This window comes from Podarcis raffonei, chromosome 15, assembly GCF_027172205.1.
Source record: "Podarcis raffonei isolate rPodRaf1 chromosome 15, rPodRaf1.pri, whole genome shotgun sequence".
Taxonomy (NCBI): Eukaryota; Metazoa; Chordata; class Lepidosauria; order Squamata; family Lacertidae; genus Podarcis; species Podarcis raffonei.
This window is the reverse complement of record NC_070616.1, coordinates 36,754,834-36,768,672: the sequence shown is the minus strand read 5'-3', so window position 1 is coordinate 36,768,672 and position 13,839 is coordinate 36,754,834. Positions and strand designations below refer to the sequence as shown.

The 13,839-nt window shown below is 44.5% G+C and overlaps 1 protein-coding gene across 5 annotated transcripts in view; it reads left to right on the top strand.

Moving 5' to 3' along the window:
- Window positions 1-13,839, top strand: part of UNC5D (unc-5 netrin receptor D) — a 406,442-nt gene that overhangs the window by 176,932 nt on the left and 215,671 nt on the right. The window lies entirely within an intron of this gene.

Below are 13,839 nucleotides of genomic sequence, written 5' to 3'. Positions count from 1 at the left end.
CCTAAACCGTAGTTCAGATAAACTAGAGGTTAGGTTTTGGATGTGACAATAAACTGTTGCCAATCAAAAATGGAAGTGAAAACCTTTTGTTGTCCTCATGGTTGTGGGAAGTGAGGAGCACACAGCCCCGAGGCCCATGCACAAGTTTAGTGAATGAACAATAGAATTATAGAGTTGGAAATGTACATGATGTTGGGGGGTGGGGTGGGTAGGATAATCAACATGGCTGTGCTAACATATCGGTCTCATCTATGGATAGAACCCCTTGATAGGGTTAAAGTAATGCTGGTGGATTCTGGCATAGATCACTTTTAAGAAGATGAGTCGAATTTATGGAGATCTGTTCAGCAATAACTGCTAAATTAAGGTTGGGAAACCTGTGGTCCTCCAGTTGTTGGACTCCCATCTCCCATCAGGCCTAGCCAACAAGGTCAATGGCTGATGATGGTTGTAGTTGTATTCCAACAACATCTGGAGGACCACAGGTGCTCCATTCCTGTGTTAAATGGGACGTATCAGCTTTAAAAGGATAAAAAGAATGTGCTTCTGGGATGGAGGGCTGCTGGCTGGGAAGGCTTATGCTGAAAGGAGATGGATGAAAGGAGATGAACTAGGATGGAAGCTCACTTCTGGTTCAAAAAGAGGGTTGTGTGTGTTAAAAGTTCACCATTCCTTTTTTTTGTCCCTGGAATTTATTACTGACCCAATTTCTCAGGGTGACATACTACGAAACATTACCCAAGCCTATCCCTGCTTCAGGCTGACATTCACACTTCTACTTTGGGATCTGTTTAGAGTCACCTAACAAATATTGGCCACTTACCATTTGTAAAATGGGTCTGATAACATCTGCTTTCTAAGTTTCTTCTATGAAGTGTAAAGTGAATGTGTAGTCAGATATTAGAAGGCACAAAGAACATTAAAAAATAATAATAAAGTGGGAAGGAAAACTAGGAAGCTTAAAAATACAACTTCTCATTTCGTACAGGAACACTCTGTGTAAAACTGTGAGCCTTGCCTTAATATACATTAGTGGAAATCAGCTAGAAGCCATTGACATTCTGATAATCTTAGAATAGATTTCTAGCTGGTGATTTTGTGTGTGCTGCCCTAGTGCAATATTTCATATTTATTTCCACAACTTATTGCACATTCTTATTTTGGGGGGGGCATCCTTGCAGAAAATTGCCAGGGGAAATGAATTTTGTTTTCTTTCACTGGCAGAACAATTTCCCACTTGTCACCCAACTTTCTGATGAGAAGGATTAGGAGAAGCCGGGGAAGCTCTGGTGAAGTCAGTTTTGAGATGAAAGGTTGGCTTTCATGCAGCGCTTCAGGGCTCATCCACACTTCCAGTTGTCCCATTTTTTTTTACCCTGGAAAACCGGCAGTTTAATTCTGCAGTGGAATAAATGGCAATCAGGTTTTCACCGGATTGCCATTTGTTCCAATTTAGTGCTAAAGAGGGACGCCGGTGGTGCTGTGGCTTAAACCACAGAGCCTAGGACTTGCCGATCAGAAGGTCGGCGGTTCGAATCCCCGCGACGGGGTGTGCTCCCGTTGCTTGGTCCCTGCTCCTGCCAACCTAGCAGTTCAAAAGCATGTCAAAATGCAAGTAGATAAATAGGTACCACTCCGGCGGGAAGGTAAACGGCGTTTCCGTGCACTGCTCTGGCTTGCCAGAAGCGGCTTAGTCATGCTGGCCACATGACCTGGAAGCTGTACGCCGGCTCCCTCGGCCAATAAAGTTAGATGAGCGCCGCAACCCCAGAGTCGTTCGCAACTGGACTTAACTGTCCGGGGTCCTTTACATTTAAAAGGTAAAGGTACCCCTGCCCGTACGGGCCAGTCTTGACAGACTCTAGGGTTGTGCGCCCATCTCACTCAAGAGGCCGGGGGCCAGCGCTGTCCGGAGACACTTCCGGGTCACGTGGCCAGCGTGACAAAGCTGCATCTGGCGAGCCAGCGCAGCACATGGAACGCCGTTTACCTTCCCGCTAGTAAGCAGTCCCTATTTATCTACTTGCACCCGGGAGTGCTTTCGAACTGCTAGGTTGGCAGGCACTGGGACCGAACAACGGGAGCGCAACCCGCCGCGGGGATTCAAACCGCCGACCTTTCGATCGGCAAGCCCTAGGCGCTGAGGCTCTTACCCACAGCGCCACCCGCGTCCCTCCTTTACGTTTACCTAGTGCTAAAGAGTAGGTTTTCTGAAGGAAAGTAGCAGGGCAAAGGCAAAACCACTCAGACCTTTGCCTAGAAAGCAGAAAAAAGCTTTATAGGCACAAAACAAGCAGAAGTGTGGATGAGCCCTAGGTTTGTCACTGCTGGCTGTTAGATATGGTGAGTTTATGGGAGCTCCAGAATCGGAGCATCAGTTTTGAGCAGCAATAGTAAGAGAGGGCTATTGTCTTCATGACCTTAAGGTGGGATGGAAGTTTCCAGCTGAAAGCACAGCTGGAATTCAGATTCTTAGCAACAAGGATCGATTGCATCAGATTTAGCAGTCTGTGTCAGTTTCCCGTTTCTGCATCATTCAGCAGTTAAAAAAGTGTGTGTGTGTGTGTGTGTGTGTGTGTGTGTGTGTGTGTGTGAACATACTAGGAAGGCAAGACGAATTTGTTTCAGTCCACATTTAAAGGCAAATCTCACTAATTTGCACTTTTGAAGAAGAGTCACGAAATGAAATGCTCCCATTCTTCAAAATCTAGACTTCTCCAAATTTTGCAATGCCGTTATCCAGCCTAGTAATACACAGAGACATAAGGCAAACTGTGCATATAAATGCATATATTAGTGAAAATAACATACAAAGGTGCATTACATTAGAGGAACTTGGTTTACGCATATTATGCAAAATGGCATTCAAAAGCGTATGACAGGAGAAGATTGCTCTGAAGTTCTGATAAAATTTCATGGGGAATTAAAAACTACGAATCACAAACTGTTGCAGAAATACGGAGAACCAGACTTAAGACTGGAAAACGGAGATACCCAAACTGACAGAATGGCCCATCCCTTAGTTGAACTGCTGTAAATTACATTTGTTGATTGCTTTTATGTTTCCTTCCAGTGGACATATAACAATGGATGAAAGGTATGTTCGTGGGGTCCTTGTCAAAGCATACTGCTTACAACTAACGTTTGCATTTACAAAACAATCAGCTGCTTTTAGTAGCAGCTTTCATTATGTTTTTGTGGGGGTGGATGGGGACCCAGATGCCCACAGCTCTTGGACCGCCTCATAATGGAATGCCCAAGTAGGGCAGATTCCTCCTTCCCCCCTGCTCACAACACAGGGCAGCCACACACTAAGGGCAGCAACAGCAAAGTTGATACTCTTCACTGTTTCGCCCTATTAAAACGGCTGGATGAGTTCTCCAATACCTGCCTGGCAGCACATCGATATATATGCCAAGACTCCACCTTCCCCTGCTGCCTTAATTGGCAAAGCGTGGTTTGCAAGCATAGCTAAAGTGTTCTCTAAATGTTTATAGAGTCATTCCAGAATAAGCAATTTACAACTGAGGAGGCAGAACCACGGTCAAAATGGTTTAATACCACCAGTTGGCAATATACCACAGTGAACTGACAAGCCTTGGGTCACACAGCATTTCTTGCATGCACAAGAGTCCCGAAAGGCAAAGGCAAAAGAAAATATAGCACAATTTAATTCATCTGCAAGAGATGGTGAGGTGGCTAAAATGTCCTGACATGCTGCAAAGGCAGAGGAAGCCATTCTGCACATGATGTGTTCTTTCCTCTTAGATTTTCCATTGAGATAGTGCTTGTGTTTCTTTTCAGTGGAACTTGCAATCATAATTGGGTTGCCAAGATAATATCCTTACAAGTGTGATATGGTAAGACAATGTCAAAAAGAAAAAAAAAGAAAAACACGGGAAAACAAAAGAGATGCCTGTGCTGAAGAAACAGAGATGACTTTCTGATATCAGGATGTAGCAGAATAATGTCATTGTGAGTGTGGGAAGACAACTGTTCAATGTCAAGGCGTTAAAAGGGGGGGCAATGTTAACACATCTCTCTGTGTGACAGTGCGATGCACAGACAACATCTCAACAGTGTCAAGGGGACGCTGATGTGAGTAGCATTGCAAGCTCTAAATCAAAGCATGCCGTTGGAATCTCTAACGCCTGCCCCATTTTCGAAGCTGCAAATATTAGTTAAATGCTTTAGCGTCTTACATCTGCAGAAGGGAGGCTTAACATACTCTTGCATTGTGACGACAAATTACAGGAGTAGCACTGGCGGTTTACGTTTCCTTTGAAAAAGAGAGCGCCGGAAGCTTACAGCATCTCCACGGTGTTTGCGATGTTTACAGATATGAAAGGGAAGAGAACTATTTCACCTTGCTCATGGTCCCTTTTTGTTAGGTAGGCTTGGCTCCAACATTGTCTGGCCCAAGATTACCCAGGGAACTGACGATGTGATCAGGGCTATGAATCCAGGTCTCCCCAGCCAAAGTTCAAGATGCCGACCAAGCCACTACCCGCCCGCCCCTTTGCCCGCTCACTATTCCATCACTGCGAAAATTGCTTTTGCTACATACTCCTGCTCCTTGGTGTGAGTGTGTGTCATTTGGATCGACACAGCTGTCTTGCCTGTCTTTTTTTAAAAAAAAATATTTATTTTTGTTTAGGGAGTGGCTATGGCGGCTATCATAAATAGGCTCCTGCACTTTCAAAATTTGCCACCGCACACTGTCTTCAGACTATTCCTTGGACACAATCTGTTTGCTAAGCAAACTCATAGTATACCCTACCTTGCAGATGATGAATTGCTCATTCAGAAAATGTGTTTTCTGTGGAAATTTCACTATGGCATTCAGGCTGCATGCTACTGTTGGTAACTGATCCACTGGTTTATTGATGGGGTGAATCCTGTTCCATGGCAGACCATCAGCAGGGTTACCCATAACCCAGACAAAGAGAGAAAGTGGTAAATCTGGAGTGAGGACTTCTGGAGCAGAATGTAAGAAGAATCGAGCAGGATCAGGCCAGAAGCCTATCTACTTCAATGTCCTTTTCTCATGATGGCCAACAGGATGGGTACGGGAAGCTCACTAAGTGATCGAGTTATAATGTGGCACCTGTAGTAGTGCCAATTCCGCCGATCAAAGCAGTCGAAGGGGCACATTTGGGGCAAGGCGATCTCACAGGTAAACTGGCCCCAAGTTCTTAAGGACCCTCCCCACTTGTGATTTTCAGCAACTGGTACCTCTCTGACAGTGGAGGTACAACATGGTCATAATGGACAATAGACTTTGATAGCCTGATCCTCTGTGGAAGCAGGATGAGAAGTTGGCCTATTAGACCAAAAACTTTTATTGTTTCTTTAAACAGTTTCACAGTGCATCCATGGTTCAGTCTCTGACTACAAACTCGATTCTGGTTTGATGAAGCATTGTCAAAGAAGAAAGGAAGTCTCTGTTGGAATTTTGGATGAGCAGGGGTGCATGGGTTTTGTGTCTGCTTTTGTTTGTTTGCCTGCTTGTTTTCTTTTTCTTCCCCCACCTGGGGGGGACACCTCCTGATTTGACTCTCAGAAAGCCAAATGTTTGCACTGAAGCTTCGAAAAAGAATGATAGAAGAAGATCAATACGTGTTCCATTCCCCAGCCTCTGGCTTTTCTACTTCGCTGGATATCCCCTCCCCCGCCCCCTTTTTTATTTCCTTCTCTTTTCCTGAGCAGTAACTGTCTTGAGAGCAGCATCTAGGGCTGATCTGATTCAGGGTTGTTAGGTAGCAATAAATGAGAACTCCCGGCAAACCAAACATTGTTGCAACATCGAAGAGATTTTGTTCCTACGAAGCTGTAGCCAGTTATCTTGTATTACAGCAAGATTCTCCATAGTACAATACTTAGAGCTGGGCTCTATCTGTGGGCTGTTAGGCTGCTGAATGGAAAATAATATAGTGCAACTGACTTTCAGGGTTGGTGTGTTGTGCAACAAGCACACAGAGTGCAATGAGATTGAGTGTTTGTATGTGGGGGGGGGAGGCTCGGTTAATTTCATTGTACACAGGTTGTGCATTGACAATAAAGGTATTATTATTGTATGATGATGATGATGATGATGAACAAGCTTGCTTGGCTAAACCTTTTGCACGGCAGTGGCCACGACTGCTCAAAGCTTGCCATTTGCGGAGCATTTTAGATTTTAAAGCTTGTTAGGCACGTAGAATTAAAAGCTTAGGTACAGGGCTAAACAGGGACGTGGGTGGCGCTGTGGTCTAAACCACAGAGCCTAGGGCTTGCCGATCAGAAGGTCAGCGGTTCAAATCCCCGCGATGGAGTGAGCTCTCGTTGCTCAGTCCCTGCTCCTGTGAAGTAGATAAATAGGTACTGCTCTGGCGGGAAGGTAAACAGCATTTCTCTGTGCTGCTTTGGTTTGCCAGAAGTGGCTTAGTCATGCTGGGCACATGACCCGGAAGCTGTACGCCAGCTCCCTCGGCCAGTAAAGCGAGATGAGCATTGCAACCCCAGAGTTGTCCGCAACTGGACCTAATGGTCAGGGGTCCCTTTACCTTTTTGCAGGGCTAAATATGTTAGGTGATTGTTTTTTTATTTATTTTTTTAAGGGAAGGGTTGCATTTCCTAATGCAGGTGTGGAAATCCTTTCTCTACTTAAGGGCCACATTCCCTTCTGGGCAATCTTCCAGGGACCACATGAGAGTGATGGGCAGGAAAAGTGGGTGGAGCAACAAATGCATTTTCTTTTTACCTTTGTGCAGTAAGTTTGGTACTAAACACACACACACTACTCTATTTTAGAAGTTTTACATTTTTTAAAAAAGAATATGGGCACAGAGGACATGCGCAACCCTCAGATTACTTTCTAAGTCCTTTTTTAAAAAGTTTGTGTTACTGGGTAGAATGCTAAGCATTTTCCATTAAAATCCACTTTGAAACAAAACAGGACAGTTCTGTCCTCCCTGAGATTTGGAATGGACAAGACATCAATGGGTCTGTCTATCCCTAGTTGTGAGGCATCAGAATTGCACTTGGGAAGCATCTTCCAGGCAAAGAAGTATTTTTATGGGGAAGGGCTCAGTGGTAGAATATCTGCTTGGTATGTAGACGGTCCCAGGTTCAGTCTCCAACGTTTCCTGAATATTCCCAGTCTGGAATCCTGGAAAGCTGCTGCCAGCAGGGCCGTCTTACCCATAGGCACTAGGAGTGCGGGGCACCCGGGCGCCAGGCTCTCAGAGGCGCCAGGCCGAGAGTCCGGGTCCCAAGAGTTGAGTCCAGGGAAAAGCCCGCCCGTTGCTCAGAGCGCCGTAGTGGACTCTTCTGCTGCGGGCAGCTCTGCGCCGCGAGTTCAGCGGCGCCCAAGCCAGCAAGACACTGAGGTGGCCAGCCGGCTCCGCCCCCTTGTGCACTTGGGACTGGGCAACCTGGGACTGGGCACTGGGTGGATCTTTGCACCCCTGCACCACATATGCTTAGGACAGCCCTGGCTGCCAGTCAGTGTAGTCAGTACTGAGGTAGATGGCCCAATGGCCTGACTCAGTATAAGGCAGCTTGCTGTGCTCCTCTTCTCAGCACTGGGACTGGTTCTACCCACCATACTAGCCACTGTACCCCATTGTACAAGGACTGTAAAGCATGAATTTTACATCACAGCCAAGGTTTTATCTGACTCTGGTATACTTCTGCATGTTCCTTGGCTCTGACTCAGCTCCTGGTTCATTTCTGACTGCTGCCTATGACTCAGTCCTGACACACAGACATCCTGCAGTGTCTCGTTATTTCACAAGCCACATGCACAAGCAGGCCCTAATCAAGCCTTGTTCTATACAAGATCTGTTTACATCGCATAGGTAGAATCCAAAAGGTGTTTTGCCTGGCCCTTCCTGCTGATATATGTCTAGTTGTGTGGGAAGCCCAGGCTCTGGGTTATCTACTCCTTTGTCATTTAAAAGTATTTATAAGCTGCTTAATAGTTCAGTTTTTGTAATTTGAATAGCCACCAATTCTGTATTTAGATGACATTGGGGTGGGTGACCCCAGTGAGTCTTTACCATCCGGCCAACAGGTGGGGATATAGGTATACCAGAAGGGGTTGCTCATCAAGCAGAGCATCTGTATGGGGTTAACCTAAGTGCACTGTAACTTGTAAAGAACAGATGCAGTGGTGAGTTATGGCAGAGCCCTTTGAAATTATGTTCATGTTGAAGTCATGCAAATCCCAACTTACTTTTTCAGTGTACCAAATAAGTAATAAGTGCCCCCACGCCACAAATATTGTAAGGCTTTGCTGCCTTTATAAGCCATGGAACAAATCAGCATGCATGTTCTACTGCTGACCACTCTTGCTGTTTCCTTTATTGTCAATCTTTGCTAAATACCATGTCCCTGTAGGCTTTAGTAAATCCATGTATTAAAGGTACAAAGGTATTAGGGATTTGTGTGGACATCAAATCTCCAGCTCCCATCAACATCTTAAGTAATTTCAAAAAGAAATCCTAATGCAAAAGCAGGAGGGGGGCTCTGCTCTCCTGATTAAGAGCACACAGACAAGGCCCATCTGATTGTGTTTTCCCATCTGAATAATGAATGTGATTTCCATGCTAATAATCGCTTGTGTGATGCTCTTATGCAACCTACAGCGAGTTAACCCTTGGGTAGGGCTTGCCTTTCACTGCCATAGTTTTGCATTGCTCTAATCTGCTCACATAAAACTGAGCGTTAGCATAAAGCCAGGAGCCTCTGGCTGTGCAGCCAAGCAAAGATGTGACTGACGTGAAAAGACGGAGGCTGCAATCATGTGCCCACTTAACTTTAAGAAGTAAGCTCCACTGAACTCCACAGGACTCTATTCTGGGCATTTCTTACAGCTCTGGCCAATCCAGGGGGTTCATGCTGCCTGCCAATCATAGGTGCTGATGAGGTTGTAAATAGGGATGGACAAATCGGTCAGTTTCAGTTCTCATTTATTTTTCAATCTTAAATTCCATTGTGCTCATTTCTGCATCAGTTTGCATATATATATTTTTTTAAAAGGTGCTGATAAAAAAAATTAGTTCTCGGTTTTTCTAATGTACAATGTTTTGCAAGTCTAATATAATCTATGCATTTTTATTACACCTTTTTGTATACATTACTTGGTTGGAGAACTGCATCACAAATTCAGAGGAGTGCAAATTTCAAAAGATAGCTGCATTTTAGCTTTTTGTATTGTTTTGAGAAGAGTGAATGAGATCGTTTCATATTAAAATGTGAACGGAACCAAATTTCTTCCCATCCCAAGTTCAAAATACTCTTTCCAGCTATGCATGCACAGCACTATGGGGGAATATCCAGTGCATTCATTTTGTTAGTGCAAGGATTTTGCACAACAAACTCCACCTCTATCCTTTTCCACCCTCTGCATGTGCTCAGTACCCACCCCAAATGTGCTGCAGAGGGTTGGGGAAAATGTTAGAAGACACAGGGAACTATGGTTTGTTCCTGGATTGCTCCAAAAACAAACTATAGTTATCTGTATTCAGGTGTAATGCAGAAATGTGGAATATTTAAGAATGCAAACCTGAAAATAGCACAGTTTAATTTTCTTATTTGTAGAATAAAAGCTTTCAATCGCTTTGTACTCACACAAGAGGAGGAGAGGGAGAACATGTCAGCCTAGGTGTTATGCATATACCAGGAAACCATAGGTTCAAGTGACATCCAAGCCAGCCCCCATTTTAATCTCTCTCCAGCAGTGGCGTAGCGTGGGGAGTGCAGGGGGGCCGGCTGCACCGGCCGCAACATCTGGGGGTTAGGGTTAAATTTGCCGACGTAGGGATCCAGGGCACAGTCCTTCAATGGCTGCGCTCGTTTCTCTCTGGTTGAGGACAGAGGGTGGTGCTTGGGGGGGAATTGTCATCGCGCCACTCCTTGGTGTGTGGAGTGCCTCAGGGTACGATTCTCTCCCCGATGCTTTTAAAAATCTTTATGCGCCCCCTCGCCGAGCTTGTCCGGAGTTTTGGGCTGGGTTGCCATCAGTATGCTGATGACACCCAACTCTATCTGTTGATGGATGGCCATCCTGACTCGGCCCCAGACACACTGACCAGATGTCTGGAAGCTGTGGCTGGATGGTTACGTGGGAGCCGGTTGAAGTTAAATCCTTCGAAGACAGAGGTCCTCTGGCTGGGACAGAGTGATATGGGATTGAGGGGGCAACTCCCATCTCTTGCGGGGGTGCAATTAGTGCCAGCATCGTCCGTTAAGAGTTTGGGTGTAATCTTCGATACCTCCCTCTCTATGGAGGCGCAGATTACAGCTATAACAAAGGCGGCATTTTTTCATCTCCGCCAAGCTAAGCAGTTGGCTCCTTATCTCTCTCGTCCTGACCTAGCCACTGTGATCCACGCGACGGTCACCTCCAGACTGGATTATTGTAACTCGCTCTATGTGGGGCTGCCCTTGAGACTGACCCAGAAACTCCAGCGGGTGCAGAATGCCGTGGCGAGACTCCTTAAGGGGTCTTCGCTGCGAGATCATGTTCATCCAGTACTATACCAGCTGCACTGGCTCCCGGTGGAGTACAGGATCAGGTTTAAGGTGCTGGTTTTAACCTTTAAAGGCCTATACGGCCTAGGACCCTCGTACCTACGGGACCGCCTCTCCTGGTATGTCCCACAGAGAAATTTACGGTCTGCAAATAAAAACATCCTGAAGATCCCAGGCCACAGAGAGGTTAGGCTGGCCTCAACTAGAGCCAGGGCTTTCTCGGTCGCGGCTCCAATCTGGTAGAACACTCTGTCACAGGAGACTAGGGCCCTGCGGGACTTGACATCTTTCCGCAGGGCCTGCAAGACAGAGCTGTTCCACCAGGCCTTTGGTCAGGGTGCAGCCTGACCCCCTCCTCTGGCAATCTGCACAGAATTTTGCTTAATGGTTGCCATCAATTTGATTTTAATTTGATTTTAATTAATTTTATAATGAATGTTTTTAGAATGTTGGATTATTTTGATTGTTGTTAGCCACCCTGAGCCCAGCTTCGGCTGGGGAGGGCGGGATATAAATAAAATTTATTATTTATTATTATTTATTATAGTAAGTCCCTATCCCAGACAACCATTTGTATAGAAGGTGATAAACAGTTTGTGCTCACAGGAAAAAAAATGGTAATGTCCATCTCCAGTTGTCGGTCTGCTTGCAAATGTGATCCCTGTTTTCTGTTTTCTTCAGAGAACAGTCTGAGCTCACAAAAAAGATCTAGATCCTTGTTCACCTTTTATGGCAAGTGGTGCATTACCTTCCTGTTTTTATACTTGGAAATGTGCACATTGCTCTAAAGAACATTTCTAGGCAAGTAAGATATTAGTTTTGTTATGACCAAAAAACCTTTCCTTCCTTGCTCTCAGGTACTTCCCAAGGCATATTTTCTACAATAATACGCTGTTTGGTTTTATAGGGCTGTATAAATGGTAAAAAGCTACCAAATCGCAGTCCATAAAACCTGAAAAATTTAGAATGTAGCACTTTGCTAATGGCATATCCGGCACCTGCTATAACATGGCTAATGCTGTTTATTTCCATAAGAGGGTGTTTAATTCAGTTTTTAAAGAAATCTTTTTTTAATTTAAAATGTGTCTTCCATAGTGCTAAGAATTAACATCATTCAAACTATCTTCTTCTAAAAGAAGGAAACTTGGTTTTTTTAAGGGGGAGTTTTTAATTATATTTCCATTTTGTTTAAAATTTGTAAAGATTTGTTGCTTCTGCTGCTATCAGGGCTTTGAAAAATGACAAACGCTGCATTCCTGTTTCTTTCTAACTCTCTCGCCTCTTCTTTTCATTACTGTCATAAAAAGAATTAGAGGACCTACTACGTGAGCACATGGGGCATAAAACACAAAACACTTTCTGAAAGGTAATTTCCCAAGAATGCAAACGAAAACAACAGCACACAATATGTTTGATTGTTGGGTCTTGTCATTCATTGCGGCATTACGCTCTTTCCCTGAAGCTACGAATAGCCTCCATCTTGAAAAATGACGGATATAAACATGAAAAGTGCTAATAATTTGCAAGCAGAAATGTTTCAGAGCCCCACTTGATGCTAAACAATTTTGTCAAACACACACACACAATGTTTTATTTTCTTTATCGTTCAAGGGCTGCTGTGGTGATGTCAACCAGGAAGTGGCTTAATTTAATTCGAGAGGAAATGTGTCGCCCTCCCCAAAATGATACAGAGTTGCATAACATTGGCATCTGCTCATTTGTGCATGTATGCAAATTTAGAAACGATAACTGATTTAAATAGAGTTACAACACATGCCACCATAGTGGGGAAGGCTGAGGCCAGGTAACCCATGTGTGCCTGTTCGGTCTGCTGCCCAGGTGCTGCTAAATGTTGGATGAGCAACTTGATGGTCCCCCTGGCTTTCCCTTCTTAGGGTTTTGTATTTTCATATTGAACTTGTGGGCGAGACAGCCTTTCAGACAGAGGACTCCTTCAGATAAAGGACTATACTTGGTACAGTGGGGCATATGGCCACACTACACACCAGCGAGTTTGGGAAGAAATTGATAGGACGATTGTTGCCTGTATATTTTTAAAGATGCACATCACATGGTATCTGTGCTGGTTCCAGATTTATGTCTTTTTTTTCTTTTGTGGTGAGAGGGATGGACCTTTGTCCAGATGCTATTAGCTAGCTCTCCCACCTGCTTCACCTGAGCCACTTCACCTGAGTGGGTGCATTTTCTTCTTGCTACTGTTGCTCTGCCTCTGCTCTCTTATGCACACATACTTTCCACAGAGAGAGCAAGATTGCCGGAACATCCATCATTTTAATCTGCCTAGCGCCTACCAGATTCTGTTTTGGGCCTGCCTTGAGTGCCCCAGACACCACCCAAATGGGATGGATATATATATAACACTAAGCAAATCATATCTGAGCTTCTTTTCAGCTGAAATTCTACTCTGCAATGCTCTTAATGAAATGGCAAATCTACACGGATCATGGTGGTGATGATGTAAAAGATGCTTTAGATAACAAGAAGCCCCTGGGGTTCTGGATGAACTATAATGCCCCGTTGGGCCCTTTCTAATATTCTATGATTAGGTGATTACATTTTTTGTGAATATTCCACCCTTTTTTCACGGGCTATTAAACTGCATAAGTACAAGTCGAAATGTACAACTTTGACATCGCTCAAGGCACCGATGGAAGCAGGGAGTTCTTTTCTCGCATAAAATGTTTTAATGCCTTTTGTTCCTTCTAATGCATGGATTTAATAAAGCCTACAGGGATGTAATATTTACTGTCGGTTGACATGTCATAAATGGGTGAACTGCATCATTTTAACAATACATTAAGGAGTGTGTGAGTGCAATTTAAATCATATGAAATGTCCCTGCAGCTCCATCTTAAAAAATGCATGCACGTGTTTACGTTAAAGCAAAAGTACTTCGGAGACTTTAAGAGAGCATCGACTGCCTTCTTTACCAAAGACTAACTTAATTGTGATCCAGTGGGCAAAATGCAGTGTGACAGTGGCAAAACTGTTTCGTGTGTCTGTCCTGTTCCCATGCAACCAGTGCAGATAAATGCTCCTCTGCTGTTTTTATGAGAAAATCTCTGAACTTGTCTTGTCAGTCAAAGTTACCTATATAGGGCGGGAGAGGCAAAGATCTGGTCCACCTGCTCTAACTTCACCCACTGGCTTACCAAGCAGTTGTTTTGAGTGGTGCTTTCACATTATGTTTGATCATGTTAATTCTAGAAGGGCTAGTGACTTAAATGATAGCTTTAATGGGCCTGGAACAGCAAAATCCCTCAGCAGCTCTCATACCTTCGACACACTTAATTGCATTGA